Source organism: Amphiura filiformis, chromosome 4, assembly GCF_039555335.1.
Source record: "Amphiura filiformis chromosome 4, Afil_fr2py, whole genome shotgun sequence".
Taxonomy (NCBI): domain Eukaryota; kingdom Metazoa; phylum Echinodermata; class Ophiuroidea; order Amphilepidida; family Amphiuridae; genus Amphiura; species Amphiura filiformis.
The window spans coordinates 34,535,016-34,551,820 of NC_092631.1; the positions used below are offsets into that span (position 1 = coordinate 34,535,016).

Sequence of the window (16,805 nt, forward strand, 5' to 3'; positions counted from 1 at the left end):
CTGGATTTGCAACAAAATCACATATCAGAACTAGACACATCAATATTCAAAGGTTTAAACAACCTCACAAAACTGTGGCTTAGTGATAATTTCTTGAGTAAACTACCTCATGGTATATTTCTAGATATGAGAAATTTGGAAGAACTCTACCTTAATAAAAATTTGATATCAGATCTGGAGGTTGATATATTCCAAAGTATGATAAATCTCAAGAAACTGCATGTGAACAATAATATTTTGAGTGCAATACCCGATGAGATTTTCCAAGGTTTGGTCAATTTGGAAAGAATTGAAATGAGAGTTAATAACATAAAAGAGTTGTCTGCCAAAATATTCAATGGTTTAAGTAGACTTAGCGTGCTTGACCTTGGCCTTAACGAATTGAAAACTCTACCCACTGGGTTATTTCGAGATTTATCAAAATTGAAAATGCTGATTCTCACTACAAATCCCATATCAGAACTGGACAAACTAATGTTCAGAGGTTTGAATAATCTGACATCATTGTACCTTGGTGACATTTTATGGAATAAATTATTACCTGATGGGATATTTCAATATTTGATACATTTGAAAACGCTGTTCCTTAAATGGAGTCAGATATCAGATCTGGATGTAGGGATGTTCCAAGGTTTAAAAAATCTCAAATTCCTCGTACTTGATGGCAATATTTTCAGAAAGGTACCTGGTGGGATATTTCAACATTTGATACATTTAGAAACTCTATTCCTTTATAATTTAAAGATATCAGATATGGATGTAGAAAGTTTCCAAGTTTTGAAAAATCTCAAATCACTAGTGATTGGCATGATTCCTGGTGAACATTATTTGTTGAATAAATTACCTGATGGGATATTTCAACATTTGATACATTTAGAAGAACTATGGCTCAGAAGATGTAAAATATCAGATCTGGATGTAGGAATATTTCAAGGTTTAAAAAGTCTCAAACAGCTCATGCTTGCTGACAATTTATTGAGTAGATTACCTGATGGGATATAAATTTAGAATACCTATCGCTCAATGGAAACCAGATATCAGATTTGGATGTAGGAATGTTTCAAGGTGGGAACAATCTCAAAAGATTATATCTTTCTGGTAATTTATTGACTAAATTACCTGGTGGGATATTTCAAGATTTGATAAATTTGGATACACTAATGATTAGTAGTAATTATGTATCAGCACTGGATGTAGGAATATTCCAAACTTTGAAGAATCTCAAAACACTCTCGTTTAAGGATAATTTGTTGAATAAATTACCTAATGCAATATTTCAAAATTTATCAAATTTGGCCTATCTATACCTCAGTCAAAATCAGATATCAAACCTGAAAGTAGGAATGTTCCAAGGTTTGAAAAATCTCAAATATCTTGATTTTGGTGACAATTTATTGAATACAGTAGAAGATGGGATATTTCAAAACTTGACAAATATGGAGTATCTATATCTCCATAAAAATCATTTTACAGATCTGAACGTAGGAATGTTCCAAGGTTTGAGAAATCTCAAAGTACTCAGGCTTTCAGATAATTCATTGAGTACATTACCAGTTGATATATTTCGATATTTGATTAATTTAGAACAACTGAACCTGGGCGGAAATCGGATCTCTGAAATTGATATGATAATGACTCGAAGTATGACAAATCTTAACAAACTGTGGCTTTCTGATAATCATTTTAGTAGTGTACCTGATGGGATAGTTAAAGACTGGATACATTTGGAAGAACTGTATCTTGATGGAAATCAAATATCAGAACTTGGCCTGATGTTTAAAAGTTTAAAAAATCTTAAAATACTCTCGTTTTCTGATAATTTCTTGAGTACATTGCCTGACGGAATATTTAAAAACTTTATCAATGTAAAAGAACTGAACCTCGATGGAAATAAACTGTTGAATCTGGACTTTGGAGTTTTTGACAGTATGAAAAAGCTCGAAGTACTTTCACTTCAAAACACCAATTTGTCTTTCTTACATAAAAAATGTTTTAAATAATTACGCAATTTGATTTCTTTATCATTGAGTGAAAATGAATTTCTTACATTCGATATGGATTTATTCTCCAATTTAAGGAATCTAATTACACTGACAATTAATAGTGGCAAGTTAACTGTATTCCCTGATGGTATCTTTAAAAGCATGTTAAATTTGAAGTTTCTTTATGTTAGCTCTAACCAATTACGATCTTTGAACCCAAATGTGATGGAAGGTTTAGGGAAGTTGGAACTGTTTGATATATCAAACAATGATCTGACACATTTAGATCGTGACATATTTAAAGACACAGTCAGACTACATCTTGTTGATTTGTCCGCAAATAAATTCAATGAAATTCCAAACATACAGAAACTGATGCGTCTCAGTTCCTTAAATCTGGTAAACAACACGCTAACCAGGATAACTCGGAATTCATTTTCTTCCCTGTCAAATAACTTTGAATTGCTTGCTAGTCAGCATGAAATATGTAATTGTTACGCCCCTAGTAATATCAAATGTATCGCCACAGGAAGTAGATCGCCATATCTTACATGTAGTAGGCTTCTGTCTGACAGACCTTTTGCAGCGGTAATGTGGCTCATCTGTTTTAATGCAATTGGGGGAAATCTATTTGTGCTAGCTGCCAGAAAGAAAATGGCTCAGACAAATCACCCGTCGAATATAGCAGCATCCATATATAAGGGTTACTGGTGTACAAACAGTATCGATATATGTTGGTACCAGCATAGTAGTCTTAGTCCAGGCTAACCAGTATATCGTTATGTATCGATTCCAGACTAGAAGAGCACGGCGTGTTGCCAAACTTGAAAGTTATAACTCAATTTATTCAGAAATCCCTACGACCTTATAATACATGACAACAGAGGATTTTACGTGAGTTTGAGCTTTTGTCAACATATTTTGCTCTAGGACCATTTTAATAATACACTTCCTTCGTTAGTTTTTACATGATATGGTGTATGGTATGTTTATTGCATTTTCCATGGGCAAGTTTTCGCATTTTGTTGGTGCTATTTAACGTTCGTATGGGCGAATTATTAATTAAATTCAATGCACCGGGAGCATTAATTGTTGACAAATGATTGAAGTTGCGAGTGGCCTCAACCATGATAGGCATATCGGGTGGTGATTCTGCAGCTGGTTTATGGTCAAATTCTTGAACTTCGTCAAAATTTAAGGTAAGATAAAACACGTACAGAGTGTTGAACATTTATACTGTATTTCGCTTGAATTCGTAACTCACGGACAGTAGTTTTAGGTCATGAATGTGGGGATGTGTCGCGACATCATGATGACATTACACATTGTACATGCACAAGCCTGCCGAATTTGACTCCGCTCAGTCGCCATGGCCATGATGGCGAGATAAATCAGATAATTAGTACATGTATGATACGAATAGGTATATTCGTCTCAGATGTATATCATGTTTTAGCTCGAGGTACCCTATCATCATGCCTATCTTATGCTGGTTTCATACTACCATCACTTGCCGTCTGCACGTTAATTGTATGGAGTGTCGCTTCTCTATCTTTTTTTCTCGGCGGCATGAAGCCTCCAGCATACTTCGCGCATACGTTTATGCCCTGCTTTCTGGTCGTAAACAAGCCGCGTCAGAACCGATGAAAGCTTCATGAGTAGGATATACGCGTATGCTTTATGAAGCTATTTACGCAAAGCGCGAATGATGTACGCGATGTTCGCGCGCGTCCAAACACGGTGGACTGTGCTAGTAAAGGTTTTCTTACAATTAGCAATGGAAAAACTTTTATTTAAAAATTGATAGTTTTAGTCTAAAATGACAATATTTTTTAGTCGTGGAGGAAAATAATAGCACGCAGCATTAGAGAATAAACGATAGGAATTTTTATTTTGCCTATCCTCTACCGTGTGCTCGACGACAGGCAGGTCCAATATTGAGTAGTGGATACCGGCGCCACGATAAAAATATTGGACCTGCCTGTCGTCTATCATAGGTAGAGGATAGGCAAAATAAAAATTCCTATCGTTTATTCTCATTCTTAGTCAGTTAAATATTATTTTAATAACTGTAAACAATTTTTTTAAAGCAAAAACTAAGTTACCGTCATAAAACTCCCATGATTATAAAATGAACAAACCTTGTTTACAACTTCACGTATTCTGTTGCGCGTACTGCTAGCTGCGTTCGCAGTATTCCGCACTAGTCTCACGCATCCAGCGCGATACATACGCGCATCTCTACACGTGTTCCAGATTATCAAGACGCATGATGACGTGGGGTCGTCTACGGCCTGATAGACGGCACCCAAAATCATGCGATTGTCCAATCAGAAATGTGTCTACGAACTAGACCACTCCCACTGACTAAGAATGTTATGTAAACATGTATGAACAGGGTTCTATGAATTCATCCATCCCAATACCTTGCTGGGTTACAAGTTACAGTAAAAAAAAAGGCACAAAAAATCAATAATCCCTATACTTTAACACATGCCTCAACCGTAAGCACCTCAACCGTAGGCACCTCCACCCCTGACTCTGCATCATTTGAATTGCAATATCTCAAAAAGTAAATACAGTGTGAAGTTTTTACTTTCCACAAGTTTAGCTAGATAAATTAGCAACAAAATAGACCAAAACTAGTTCAGTACCCCTCTTCATTCTTGAGATCTGAGGCAGAACATCCTAAAGAAACTGAAAAATGTAACACCCCACCTTTTCCTATACCTGCACCCCAATTCATGGCGCATGACCTTAAAATATCACAAACAAATAGGCCTATGTTAATAAATAATAGAATCTAAAACCGTTGGGGTTCGCTAATGAAACCCACAAAACTAACCTTCAAATTAATTTTACAGTAAAATTTAATTATTACTGGGTGAGAGTCACTGTGACAGTTTTAAATTTGCCGTGTTGGTTTTAAGCTCGAACACTCAGTGTGCAAATTGAATGGGCGTACCATGATCACGGCAGCTGCAAAATTCAGTCCTGATTCACTTCCGTGTTCGATTGTATGGAAAGTGCCATACGGCTGAGCAGTTTTGCTGTCTCTCTCTATTCATGTCATCCACCGCCTGTATGTACTTGTGAGTGTCAGTGGTGATTTTTACCAACTTAAGGTTGGTCTGAACCCTGGAATTATGAAAACTTTCGGACCTCATAACTGCTAAATTATTAGTCTAAAGAATATACAAGTATACATTTTTAGAATGGAAATGACTTGATGAATTCATCTGTGAGGTCTAATTTGGGCCAAAATACTCATTTTGAGAAAATCCCCAAAAACAGGTTTTTGGCCCAAATTTTTTAGCAACGTAACAAAAAAAAATTATTTGGCCAAATTTTTTTTTATTAATTTTTAAAACTAGATGAAAATATCTAGGGACTGTTTTTTCATTTTTTGAATTTTGACCAACTTCACCAAAAATATTTGAAATTTGTGTGAAAATCAGGGTTTTTGTGATTTTTTGAAAATTTTGCATTTTTGACCATTTTTGGTGCAAATTTCTCAAAGTTGGTCAAAATAAAAAAAAATAAAAAAACGGTCCCTAGATATTTTTATCTAGTTTTTAAAAATTAATACAAAGTTTTTTTTGGCCAAACAATTTTTTTGTTACGTTGCACAAAAAAATTTGGGCAAAAAAACCTGTTTTATGGGATTTTCTCCAAAATGAGCATTTTGGCCCAAATTGGACCTCACAGATGAATCAGCAAGTCATTACCAGTCTAAAATGTATACTTTTATATTCTTTAGACTAATAATTAAGCAGTTATGAAGCCCGAAAGTTTCCATAATTCCCTAAGTGGCCCATCTTCCTTTTCTGGTCAGATAGAGAGCTGCAAAGTTGCATTCTACAGGTTGAGTCAAAAAGAAGTAAACTCATGTTTGAGGGGCTGTAACTCGAGATCTGTAAGGAATCTGCTAAAAATGAAAATACCACTGGAAAGAGCAAATTCTACACGTCTAAATAAAAACAATTGTTGCAATTGCTCACAGCAAACTCAAGTTGGGTGGTTGAATACAACCACCCATTTTTGTAGCTGAATTCAACACCCTTAGACAAGAAATAGCAGGTTTTCCGCCCTATTTTCAAACTGCCATCTAACTATGATGGAGTTGAGTTCCAAAGCCACCACAACACTACACCTAAACACCCCACCCACAAGTTTTTAAAGTCTTAACCCTCCTCTCACCAAGCCTTTGTTTACCTGTGGATGGTTACCACCCACTCGAGCACCAGATACTTAAATGATTTTGGTACCAGTCTTCCTCTTTCCATTGAGACCAACTTGAAGCAGCATCAGGGCGTAGCCAGCTTTCTTAGTCCGGAGGGTAATATTTGAGTGGAAAGGCAAAACAAAATTCCCAGTTGCATCATTTTGGTATTATCGGTGCGATATACACATACTGGTTTTTTTAGCAAGACTACATGGTACGTCTTTGAGCTTCCCAAAAAGGGCTTTATTCGGGCAATGTGTGCATGAAGCACTCAAAAATTATGACCCATAATCAGGGCGAATTTTGGTGGGAAACAGTCTTCCCAATTTTCTCTTCCATTTTTTGTTCATACCCCCTCCCTTCCCACTTGCTACCCCACTGGTGGCATAAGGGTTGGGTCTGCAGGCGTGAAGTATGGAACAAAAACGTGCTTGTTCTAGAAAGTACTTGGTATTTGTCCATTGCCCCACCCCAAAGAGTTTTGCAAAAACAGATGTGACTGCCCATGACATGAGCCTGCCACCCAGACTAGATAAATATCACTGGTATTTTCCCAATTTGAGAGAAAATCATTTGGCATCAAAGGGGATCAAAGGTTACTAACTAACCAACAGACCATGTACCCAACTTTAAAAAAAAATCAGTCCGGTTGTTACAATGTACAATGTATGTACACATGTACCTTGCCCTGCAGACTACACTATTAAATAAAAGTACTATGTTTTTGGAATAAATTTTCCACAGGCTATATGGCATGACTACCCACAGAACTGGTGATGACACTTACATTGCAACTTCTTTATGATGAAAGGGATGTTGTTGGCAGATGATGGAAGATATGGTCAGGTTAATCTTAATATTGGCAGAACTTGAAGGCACCCTGCAGCCCTGTACATGTGATTGTGAGCATCAGATAATAAATAAACATGATCATTTTCAAAGGCCGGAAGCTAATAATTTGTAAGTCAACCTCTTTAAAGCTTTCCATATTAAAAAGTGTAGAGTTTTTCACAAGAAAGTTATCAATATTAAAAGCAGGGCCTGTTTGTGTTTGGTTTTCGAAAGTGTCAATGCATTAATTCTTGTAAGTTGTAACCCAATATTTGTTACATGTATAAACTAGAGTGGTTACCGCACAATAGCTGAACCATGGGGCTTTGGAAGTATATTGTGGTACATATATCACCCCTTTATGACCCCTTAATGACCTTAAATGCATTTTAAAATATTTCAAACATGTTTAGAATGTCATAAGGATCATTGCATTTAAATTTCAACTCAAATGGACCATTTTGAAAACTTGACCTTTGACCCCTTTATTGACCCCTTAAAGGGACATTTCGTGATCCACAGCCTCATCCCCCCACTTTTCTCAAAAAAAGTTGAGATTTTTATATCACTGGAAACCTCTGGCTACATAATGTTACTGCCAAGTAACTGCCTAAAATGAGGCAAAATTGAAAAGAAATGGGGCTTTAAATTGAACTTTGGAATTTGAAAAGTATAAACCACGTTAGGTCTAAGGCTGTGCCAACACTTTTCTTTGATGAATTTGGCCACAATTATTTATTTTTTCAAATATCTTAAAAATTCAAGAATCTAAGCTAATTGAACAGACAGTAGTAACATACTATAGGCTGATACCATTTTATGGTGCAGCAAAAATCTTATGTGAGATCAACATCCACTGTCATGCAGCTATCTTCCCCAAACCACATACCATGGTTAAGATTCTGCTTTGATAATACTTCGAGAATTTAATAATATTTACTTTTAAATTTCTGAGGAAAATGTCATGTTGTCCCATGTCTACTGTAAATGTAGGTCACCATGCCTACGATAGCTGTTCTAGCAATTTTCTTGGCATTTCGAGATATGAAAAAGACCCAAAATATGAATATTGACACAGGGCTTATTATGAATGCCACCCCGGTGGGAAAATATTTTATCATATTCTTTACTTCTTTCTCTTTCATTTGACACCACTTGGGGGTTCATACCTTCGTGGCATTTAAAGATATGTCCATTTCAGACCAAATGGTTGGGAAGTAAGTACCGTAAGTAAGCAAATAAGTAACATACACTAATACAGGGTGTATCAAAATGATTGGTACCGACGACTTTTCATTTTTGCAGAATTGTTTTACTATTTTTGTACCAGTTTGGGGTTAAATGTTTATATATTTGAAATTATTGTAGTTTAATCTTCTCTAAGAATTTTAGATGATAAAGATAGCACATTCCGTTCAGAAGTTACATGATTCTAACGGAAAGTAGGTGTTTTTATACTTTTCATCGTAACGCTGGATCAGGAGCGCACCATTTTCAAAGCTCTATTTTACTACAATTACCTTGTGAGAATGATATGTTGAAAATCTCGGAATTGATTCTTTTTTTCCTTGCCTGTTTCTTCATTCATGATGTATATAAATGTTCTAATCAATATTTGTTGGTGAAAGTAATGTCAAAGCCATAATATCTTATTGACTCGAATGATTTAGGTGGGGTGAAAGAGGTTTGTGTATGCCTATTTACACCTTCTAGGGCGGTAATTTAAATTGTAGTATAAAATGCATTGAGATTACTAAGTAGATGGTGTGGTAGAATGGTTATAGACTGAAGACAGTGTCTGTTAGGTTAGACCTGGTGAGAGTTATTGGAATGACTCCACAGTATTTGACACTTCAACGTGCTTTCACGATGCTATGGCGAAGTGCAGTGAAGATTTATAAGACAGTTTCCAAGAGCTAGGATGATCCCTTGCAAACATGCAATAACTATAATGTTTCAAAATTTGATATGGGCAGTTACAGAATGGATCCATTCCAAGATAGGGCTTCACCTCACACTGCCAGATTCGTAAGGCAGATACTTTCTAAAATTATGTGTAGAGCAAATCTATGTTATGTAGACTGAAGTGAGATATTGATTAGCATAAATGTATAATAAATATGATGAAGCAGTTTTACTCATCTTGTGGTGTGTAAGTAAAACCATGATTACGTCGATCTTCGTTTAAATGACAATAGCCCTCAGACGCATCAACCTATTATCTTCAGATTATTAGATCAATACGTTAACATATGCCCCTTTCTATTTATAGTACAAAAACAATATTAATTAGCCATTTTATATTTTTGATATATTTTTGAAAATGCCACATATCCCGGTACCAATCATTTTGATACACCTTGTATAGGGCATAGGCTGATACCAGTTCATGGTTCAGCAAAAAGGGTGATACAGAATATTAATTAGGTCAGGTAATATGATTAATCCAATTTATCACAATATTGCTTTTAGACCAATTCTAGCTGGTCCTGTCTGATAGAGGCACAGTCTACCTAATTTGCACCCCTCCCTATCGGTGCCACTGTACTGTACTGTGGAAAATAGATAGCTTTATTGAGTGCCATCCTCAGAGCTCTGTTGGTGGGACTCAGTAGAATTCTGAAAACCCAGCCCTCTGAAAAAGACTTCTCTAGGGAAAGAGTTTAAATCCTACCCACATTTACCCACCTAGAGTAAAAGGTCATTTCAAATTGTAATATATCTATTCTAACATAATTTACAAGAAATTCAGGCATCCTGTTAAGCAGACCCACGATGCATACAATGTGTGGCAAATGCATAAAATATTGTGTCCAGTAAAAAATCATGCGTCCAACATAGTGGTGAAAATATTAGCAACTCTTTATACTTCCACATAAATTGTTACAAATTAATGTATTGTTGATCCAAAACATGTGCTAATAATAATAGCTGCCACAAATACACAAAAACACAAAATCTTTAGTTTGATTTTGTTTATTAAAATTGCTTCCATTTATAGGAATAATAATAATTACAGAATTGTACTATTTTTGTAAAAAATTAGAGGCAAAACAAGTACAGTACCTTTTAGCTTGTAAGAACAGTTAGTCAAAAATTACTTGAACTGTATGCCACATGGTTAGCCTCTTCATCCCAATGACACATTGGGAATCTGACTGAAACCAGAATATGATGCAGTCACATAAACCCACACTGACATCAGGCATGCAATTGATAGATGAGTTTAAAATATATTCCATCCATGTGTACCACCGTGGATGCGAGAATAATAGCGAGATACACAAATCTTTCATGAAGAGATATTGACAATCCATCCGAATGTATAAAAATGTGTCCAGATGCAATAATGTGCACTAACGTAATGGGAAGGCAAGTTTTAAAAAGCAATATTGTATTATCACCTGTTATGCAAATTTTGTGGAAGAAGCATTGTGAAATGAAAATCACATTTTTGTTTATGAAGAGTTTGTAATATGCATCAAAATGTTTCTGTGATTATTTATAATTGAAATTTATTTTTATCATTAAATATTTCCCTTCCTTCCACAGAGATGTAAAGGGAAAATGTTAAAAAAACCAAGCTCATGCTATATGCCGTAGCTGTGAGAAGGCAGCATATTCACAGAAGAGGACTTCAAAGTTAATATTCCTCTGGCAAAGGCGAAGAAGCACACTAGACCAGGGTAAGTATTAAACTGCAGTAACAAGATCAATAGATCATTCTTCTAATTGGCAGAGATGCTCTGATCTTGTGTCATGATGGGCAATAAATGCTGTGTCTTGATCTGGTGGCACATTGGTATGTTTTTAAGATTCACAAATCTCTTATGAAGAGATAAATATTTTGTTCCTATTTGAGCTCCCTGACATGCATTGGGATTTCAAAACAAAATAAAACATGTTTTATATGAGAAGAAAACATCAAAGGGTTCAACAGGCAAATGTCAGTGAAGTTTGCCAGATTTTGACTTGACTACGTTTAAGGGGATACTACACCCCTGCCTAATTTTGTGCCTATTTTTGCATTTTCTCAAAAATTATAGAGCATTGGGGACAAGTAAGATATGTATATTATAGGGGCAAGGACTACAACTACTGCACTGGAAATTTTATTTCAGCACAGACAATAGTTGTGGAGTTATAGTCAAAAATGAGGGAAAACCAATATTTGATCAATAAATCAATAACTACTTGCCTTGAGTTGCTGAATTCCCAGTGCAGTAGTTGTAGTCCTTACCCCTATAATATACATATCTTACTTGTCACCAACGCGCTATGAAAAATGCAAAAATAGGCAAAAAATTGGCCAGGGGTGTAGTACCACCTTAAGGATAATACGTAATTATGTCCTAATTATTTTAAGCAATGGATGCATCTTGACGAGGAAATAAGATGAACAGTTCTTAAACCCAAGTATACTTACAAAATACTTCCCGCCAAGGGTTTATATTTTTACAAAAGGGCTTATTTAATTTCCAAGCTTAAGGTTAAATACAATGGATTTTCAAGGCTCGATTCCAGAGGGGCGTAAGTTAATAATGGAAACAGCCATGCAGAAAAGAATAAACTCACGCGTAGGCCTATACAATAGTGTATCAATCTGAACTAGGACCACAGACAAACCGCGGCTCGTGAGTCATCATCATATAATATATGCAGGGATAAGGAGGGGGCGACCATGATAGGACCATATGGGCTGATGGGGGTTGATTGTGGGCAGCCGTTTTGCAATTTTCCTTTGGATTTTCTAAATTTTCAATTTTTAAAATTATCCTGGATGATACCGGTATCTGTCGTGAAATAAATCAATGCTTCTATAGGCTATAATAGGCCTAGTAGGCCTATTTATACCCTGATTAAGCAATATATAGGCCTACAATAATAACTACAACAACAATAACAAAACCAACAGCCAATATTTTGTTAATCTAATTTGTAAAAATATATTCATAGGCCGCGCCTATTAGACTATAGTATAGCCTAAAAATTCCTGAATTATATAATGAAAAAAAACCGGGCAAAAGCAATCAATCGCTGCAGTCAGAAAGAAAAAAAACGAACAAGAAAAAAGAAAAAAATGAGAGCAAAATAAAATAAAATAAATGGAATGGCCCACATAGGGACTCGAACACTCGAACCAGCTCAAAAACTATAGTATGATATAGTCGAACGTGAGTCCAGCGCGCTAACCGATTGAGCCACTGGGGACATATGAAATTGAATGATCTCAAACTGACTATTATTGAATAGTGCATAACAGGCTCTTATGATAAACAAGCTCATCACCGCTGTAAATGTCGGAGGTATCGATGGCGAAAAACCCCGTTTTTTGCAAAATTTGCTTAAATTTGGAGTGAAATTCAAATGGTAAAGTAAGCGACAGACATTTGAGAAATAATGTAGGCAGTAAGAAATCAAAATTAACGTTCCGCAATCCAGATATCGATAATGTAACATAACAGTGTTTTGTGGTACAAGATTCTCTGAAAATTGTTCCCAAAAACGGGCTAATAAAATTTAATCGGTACTGTATTTGGTTCTTCCCCATGGCAACATTTTTTTGGTCGTTTTGTAGTACAATACAAAAAAGGAGAAAACAATCACTCTGCGTGGTTTTATACGGATGAACATTTTAAAAAACTGCATGGAACGTGTTTTTTATCTTGTGAACATGGTGCGTAAAAATGATTTAAACGAAGGATTTTCAAACGGATTCTAAAAATTTGTATAAACACACAAAAATAATGTAAAGATACATCCATGCACCAACATTTGACTCACTGCGATATTTGATTGCTGAGAAAACGCGGTTTTAGAGAACAACTTTATACGTCTTTTATATGTTTTTTATACGTTTCTTCGTGTAACCTTAATTTAATTTCCAAGCTAAATTTTCCAAAGAGTTTTAATTTTCCATGAATTGACATGCTTAACAATGGGTAAAAGGGCTTTTTCGACCCAGTGTTGTCACTGCCTATTCAAAGGTGTAATGCATGATCGTTCCTAAAGTTTTTAAAAAAAACTATTTTGTGCAGTTTCAAGAACATTTTCAGGATTTCTCACCCCTATTTTACACAAAAACGGGCAGAATTAGGGCAAAAATTACCCCTATTTTTTGCATCACATTATTTGCATATTTATGAATATTAATGAGCTCATTTGCATCTTTTGCCTACATTTCTGTTTATCCACTCTGCAGCTCAAACGCAATCACCGATCAACTTCATTATTATGTTTTCAGGGTTATTAGGAGTTAAGAAAACCTAATAATGATAATATTGATAGCTTATAAGCATGATACCATAACATATCGGATTTGTCATACAAATATCGAACTCGCCGTTGGCTCGTCCGATATTTTTATGACTCATCCGATATGTTATGGTATCATGCTCAGCCATCCAATATTATATCAAACTTGGTACGGTCATAGTATATGGTGGCCTCATTTGAAATTAACAATATATAGTTGGGATAGTTGAGGGGCTTATTTTTATTGTGATGGGGCACCATCAGTGTGTGTGTGGGAGGGGCACTGACATAAAGGTGGTACTGGTATCATGTGATAGTGGTCAAGACTCCCGTGCATTTTAAGGCTCTCAAGCAGACCCCCATGGAAGAGAAGATCCCCACGGAAGAGAAGAATGCAAGTTTAGGGATATTACCTCCAGTTCATCAATTCACCTTGAGTAAAACTCCAAAAGCTGTGGCTCTTCTACCAAAATTGAGAAAAATTTGAATTTTCATAGCCTTATAATAATGCCCAATTTTATTTTACTAGACCCAAATCATGCTGTTCATTAAAACCTTTAATCCCTCTTTTTCAGACTCGGATGACATACCAGCAATAGCACCTAATGCATATGCAGGAGTAACAACAGATGCACCAGCAACATCAACAACACATCATATGTGCCAAATTAACACATTTCAAACGGTAGGTCTCTACTCGATCCTTGTTATTTCCTAGAACCGGCCTATTGAAAATTGGGTCGGACCTGCCCTCTTTTTTGCTCGCGAGTGTGACATTAGTTTTCTTCCGAGTTTAGACATCCATATCTTCCCCTAGGGGTAAGCTACAGGGCTACAAATTGGAATCTAGGGTGTCTTTGACCCACATAACCAGACTCTGGACTAAACAAAAATGTGTCTCACCCCCATTTGCTGATGTAGACATCTAAAATGCATGTTCGTGCTGGCGCACATGATAAATTGCCATTTTTGCCCCCCCTCCTCTTTATACTAGATGTCAGATATCATATATTTTGCCTTTAGTAGGCAATATAGGTTCAGATGTGACCCCCTATAGCAGCAGGGTAGACAGTAGACCACTCATTGGCTTAATACAAATTTCATAAGGGCTCAAAGATGGCTCCTCAGCCAAAAAAACCCAAAAGACCCCCATTCGTGATCCCATTTGACCTTGTGGGAAATAATCCACCATAACCAAACTCATACAAATTCAAAATACGTGCATGATGTTCATCTATACCAGAAATCTTAGTGGTGTCAAGCCATCTTCATGGAAAAATGACTGTTTGGAGATCGCATTGAAATACACAGTAATTGACATTAATGTTCTAATACCCAGAATGTAAAGTTCATCAATTTACTGTGTATTTCAATGAGATATTCAAACACTATTTTGACCATGTCAAAATGATGCAACCGGGAATTTTGTTTTGTCTTTCCACTCAAATATTACCCTCCTCAACTAAGAAAGCTGGCTACGCCCCTGATGCTGCTTCAATTTGGTCTCAATGGAAACAGGAAGACTGGTACCAAAATCCCCACGGAAGAGAAGAATGCAAGTTAGGGATATTACCTCCAGTTCATCAATTCACCTTGAGTAAAAGTCCAAAAGCTGTGGCTCTTCTACCAAAATTGAGGAAAATTTGAATTTTCATAGCCCTATGATTATGCCCAATTTTATTTTACTAGACCCAAACACTTTGAAATCATGCTGTTCATTTAAACCTTTATTGTTTCTACCCGTCTTTTTCAGACTCGGATGACACACCAGCAATATCACCTGATGGAGTAACAACAGATGCTCCAGCAACATCAACAACACAAGAAGATGCACCAGCAGTAATACCGTAACCACCCGGGTATAAGCCCACCCCCCTAGATGGTCATCTGTCTAAAAAATAGTGGATATAATCATTGCCATTTGAAAATGGGACCCAATACAAATTTTTCGTTAACACAAGTCTCCGAAACACAATGAAGTTCCCAAAACAACAAGATTAATCTGCATTGCAGTTGTTTGATATGTGCAGAATGTCATAAACAAGTTGATACTATGGTAAATGTTTGAAAAATAAACTGATACCCAAGAAAGCTTTTTGGCGGCTTCACATGTATGTTAACACCATACTTAACAAATGGATGACAAAAATAGAAGTGTGATAAATCTACAATATTTGCCACATAGAAGTACATGTATTGATTCAATAAATATAAGAAAATAACATCTTTAATGATACCAGGAGAGTAAGTTAAAAAAAACTAGTTCTACAATATTAACAGCCAGTGACTGAAGTCTCGAAACAAAAGAGCATTATATCATTACTTGCTGTGATAATTTCTTTTTGTCACAACTGAAATTCAATACTTACATGTAGTAGCATAACACAGTAAGCAAAAGAATTAAAGTATGAGTTATGTTCACCCCCTGTATATCCTAAACAAAGACAGATATGTCATAATTGGTACTAGCAGCCAATAGCTGCATCTTTTAGCTCAAATTTTAAGATTTCATTCTTTGAAATCGTTCAAGAAATGCTGACACAACAATCCAAAAACCCAAGGAAGATTCAAATTAAAAAGTTGCAGGTTGCTCCATTGCATGCCCTATTGATTTGTATACAAATCGTTCTCGAACAAGAGAACTAGCACCGTGCTGCCATTGATTAGCATGTTAAAACTAGCGTTGTGCATTCCTTGATTATATTATTAGAGCACAAATGTGGAACTTTCGCTTTTTGTTTCTTTCATAGATTTTAGATCACTGTTTCTTTAATCCTCAACCAATTTCAACAAATAGGTCTTAAATAAAAGCTAAAGGGTACAGGTATTGGCTGCTTGTTTTAATTTGATGTATTTGTCTTTAGCTTTGTTCAGGTTTAGGATATACAGGGGTGTACATAACTGGTATTTAATTCTTTGGCTTTATACTGTAATGTTATTTATAACCAATTTTTTCATGTCAAATGCCAAATATTTTTACTTTTATGAGCACATGTGGTGTTAATTGAAGCTTCCGAAACACAAAATGCTATAGAATTGCCAATTCTAACAATTTCTGTGGAACTTGGATTGGAAGGTTCATTTTACCAAGTAGTATTTGTACATGAACATGATGAAGTTAGATATTCAAATTAGTGTAGGAATTTTAAGGTTGGGATATGTCCATAATCGATGACAAACGATGTTAAAATGTTCAATAGTCCAATTATTACAAATGTTATGGAAATGTCTTCTTTTTAAAAAAAACCTATTAATCTAAAGGTTAAGCTTTGAAACATTATTTTGCTGGAATTTAAACTACTTTTATGCATGATTTCAGCAAACAGAAGCATACATAAGGGTTTAAAATTTCAACCCGAAAGATCAAACGTTACACCCCTAACTGTGAAAATGACCATAATTATCGCTCAACTGGTTGCCTGCCTGATTGGTTGGTTGTTTGGCTCTCATGTGGTTTGGCTGGGGGGAAGCAAATTCATTAAGGGGTGTGGTATGAACGTTTGGACAGTATT

General features: G+C 35.7%; 1 long non-coding RNA gene across 1 annotated transcript; it reads left to right on the forward strand.

Annotated features, from left to right (window-relative positions):
* The first annotated feature begins 3,058 nt into the window (after positions 1-3,058).
* On the forward strand, positions 3,059-15,516 carry LOC140149801 (uncharacterized). The gene is made up of 5 exons (XR_011858734.1): positions 3,059-3,181; positions 6,952-7,167; positions 10,591-10,724; positions 13,869-13,978; positions 15,047-15,516. It is a non-coding gene; the product is annotated as an uncharacterized lncRNA (long non-coding RNA).
* Positions 15,517-16,805: the final 1,289 nt, after the last annotated feature.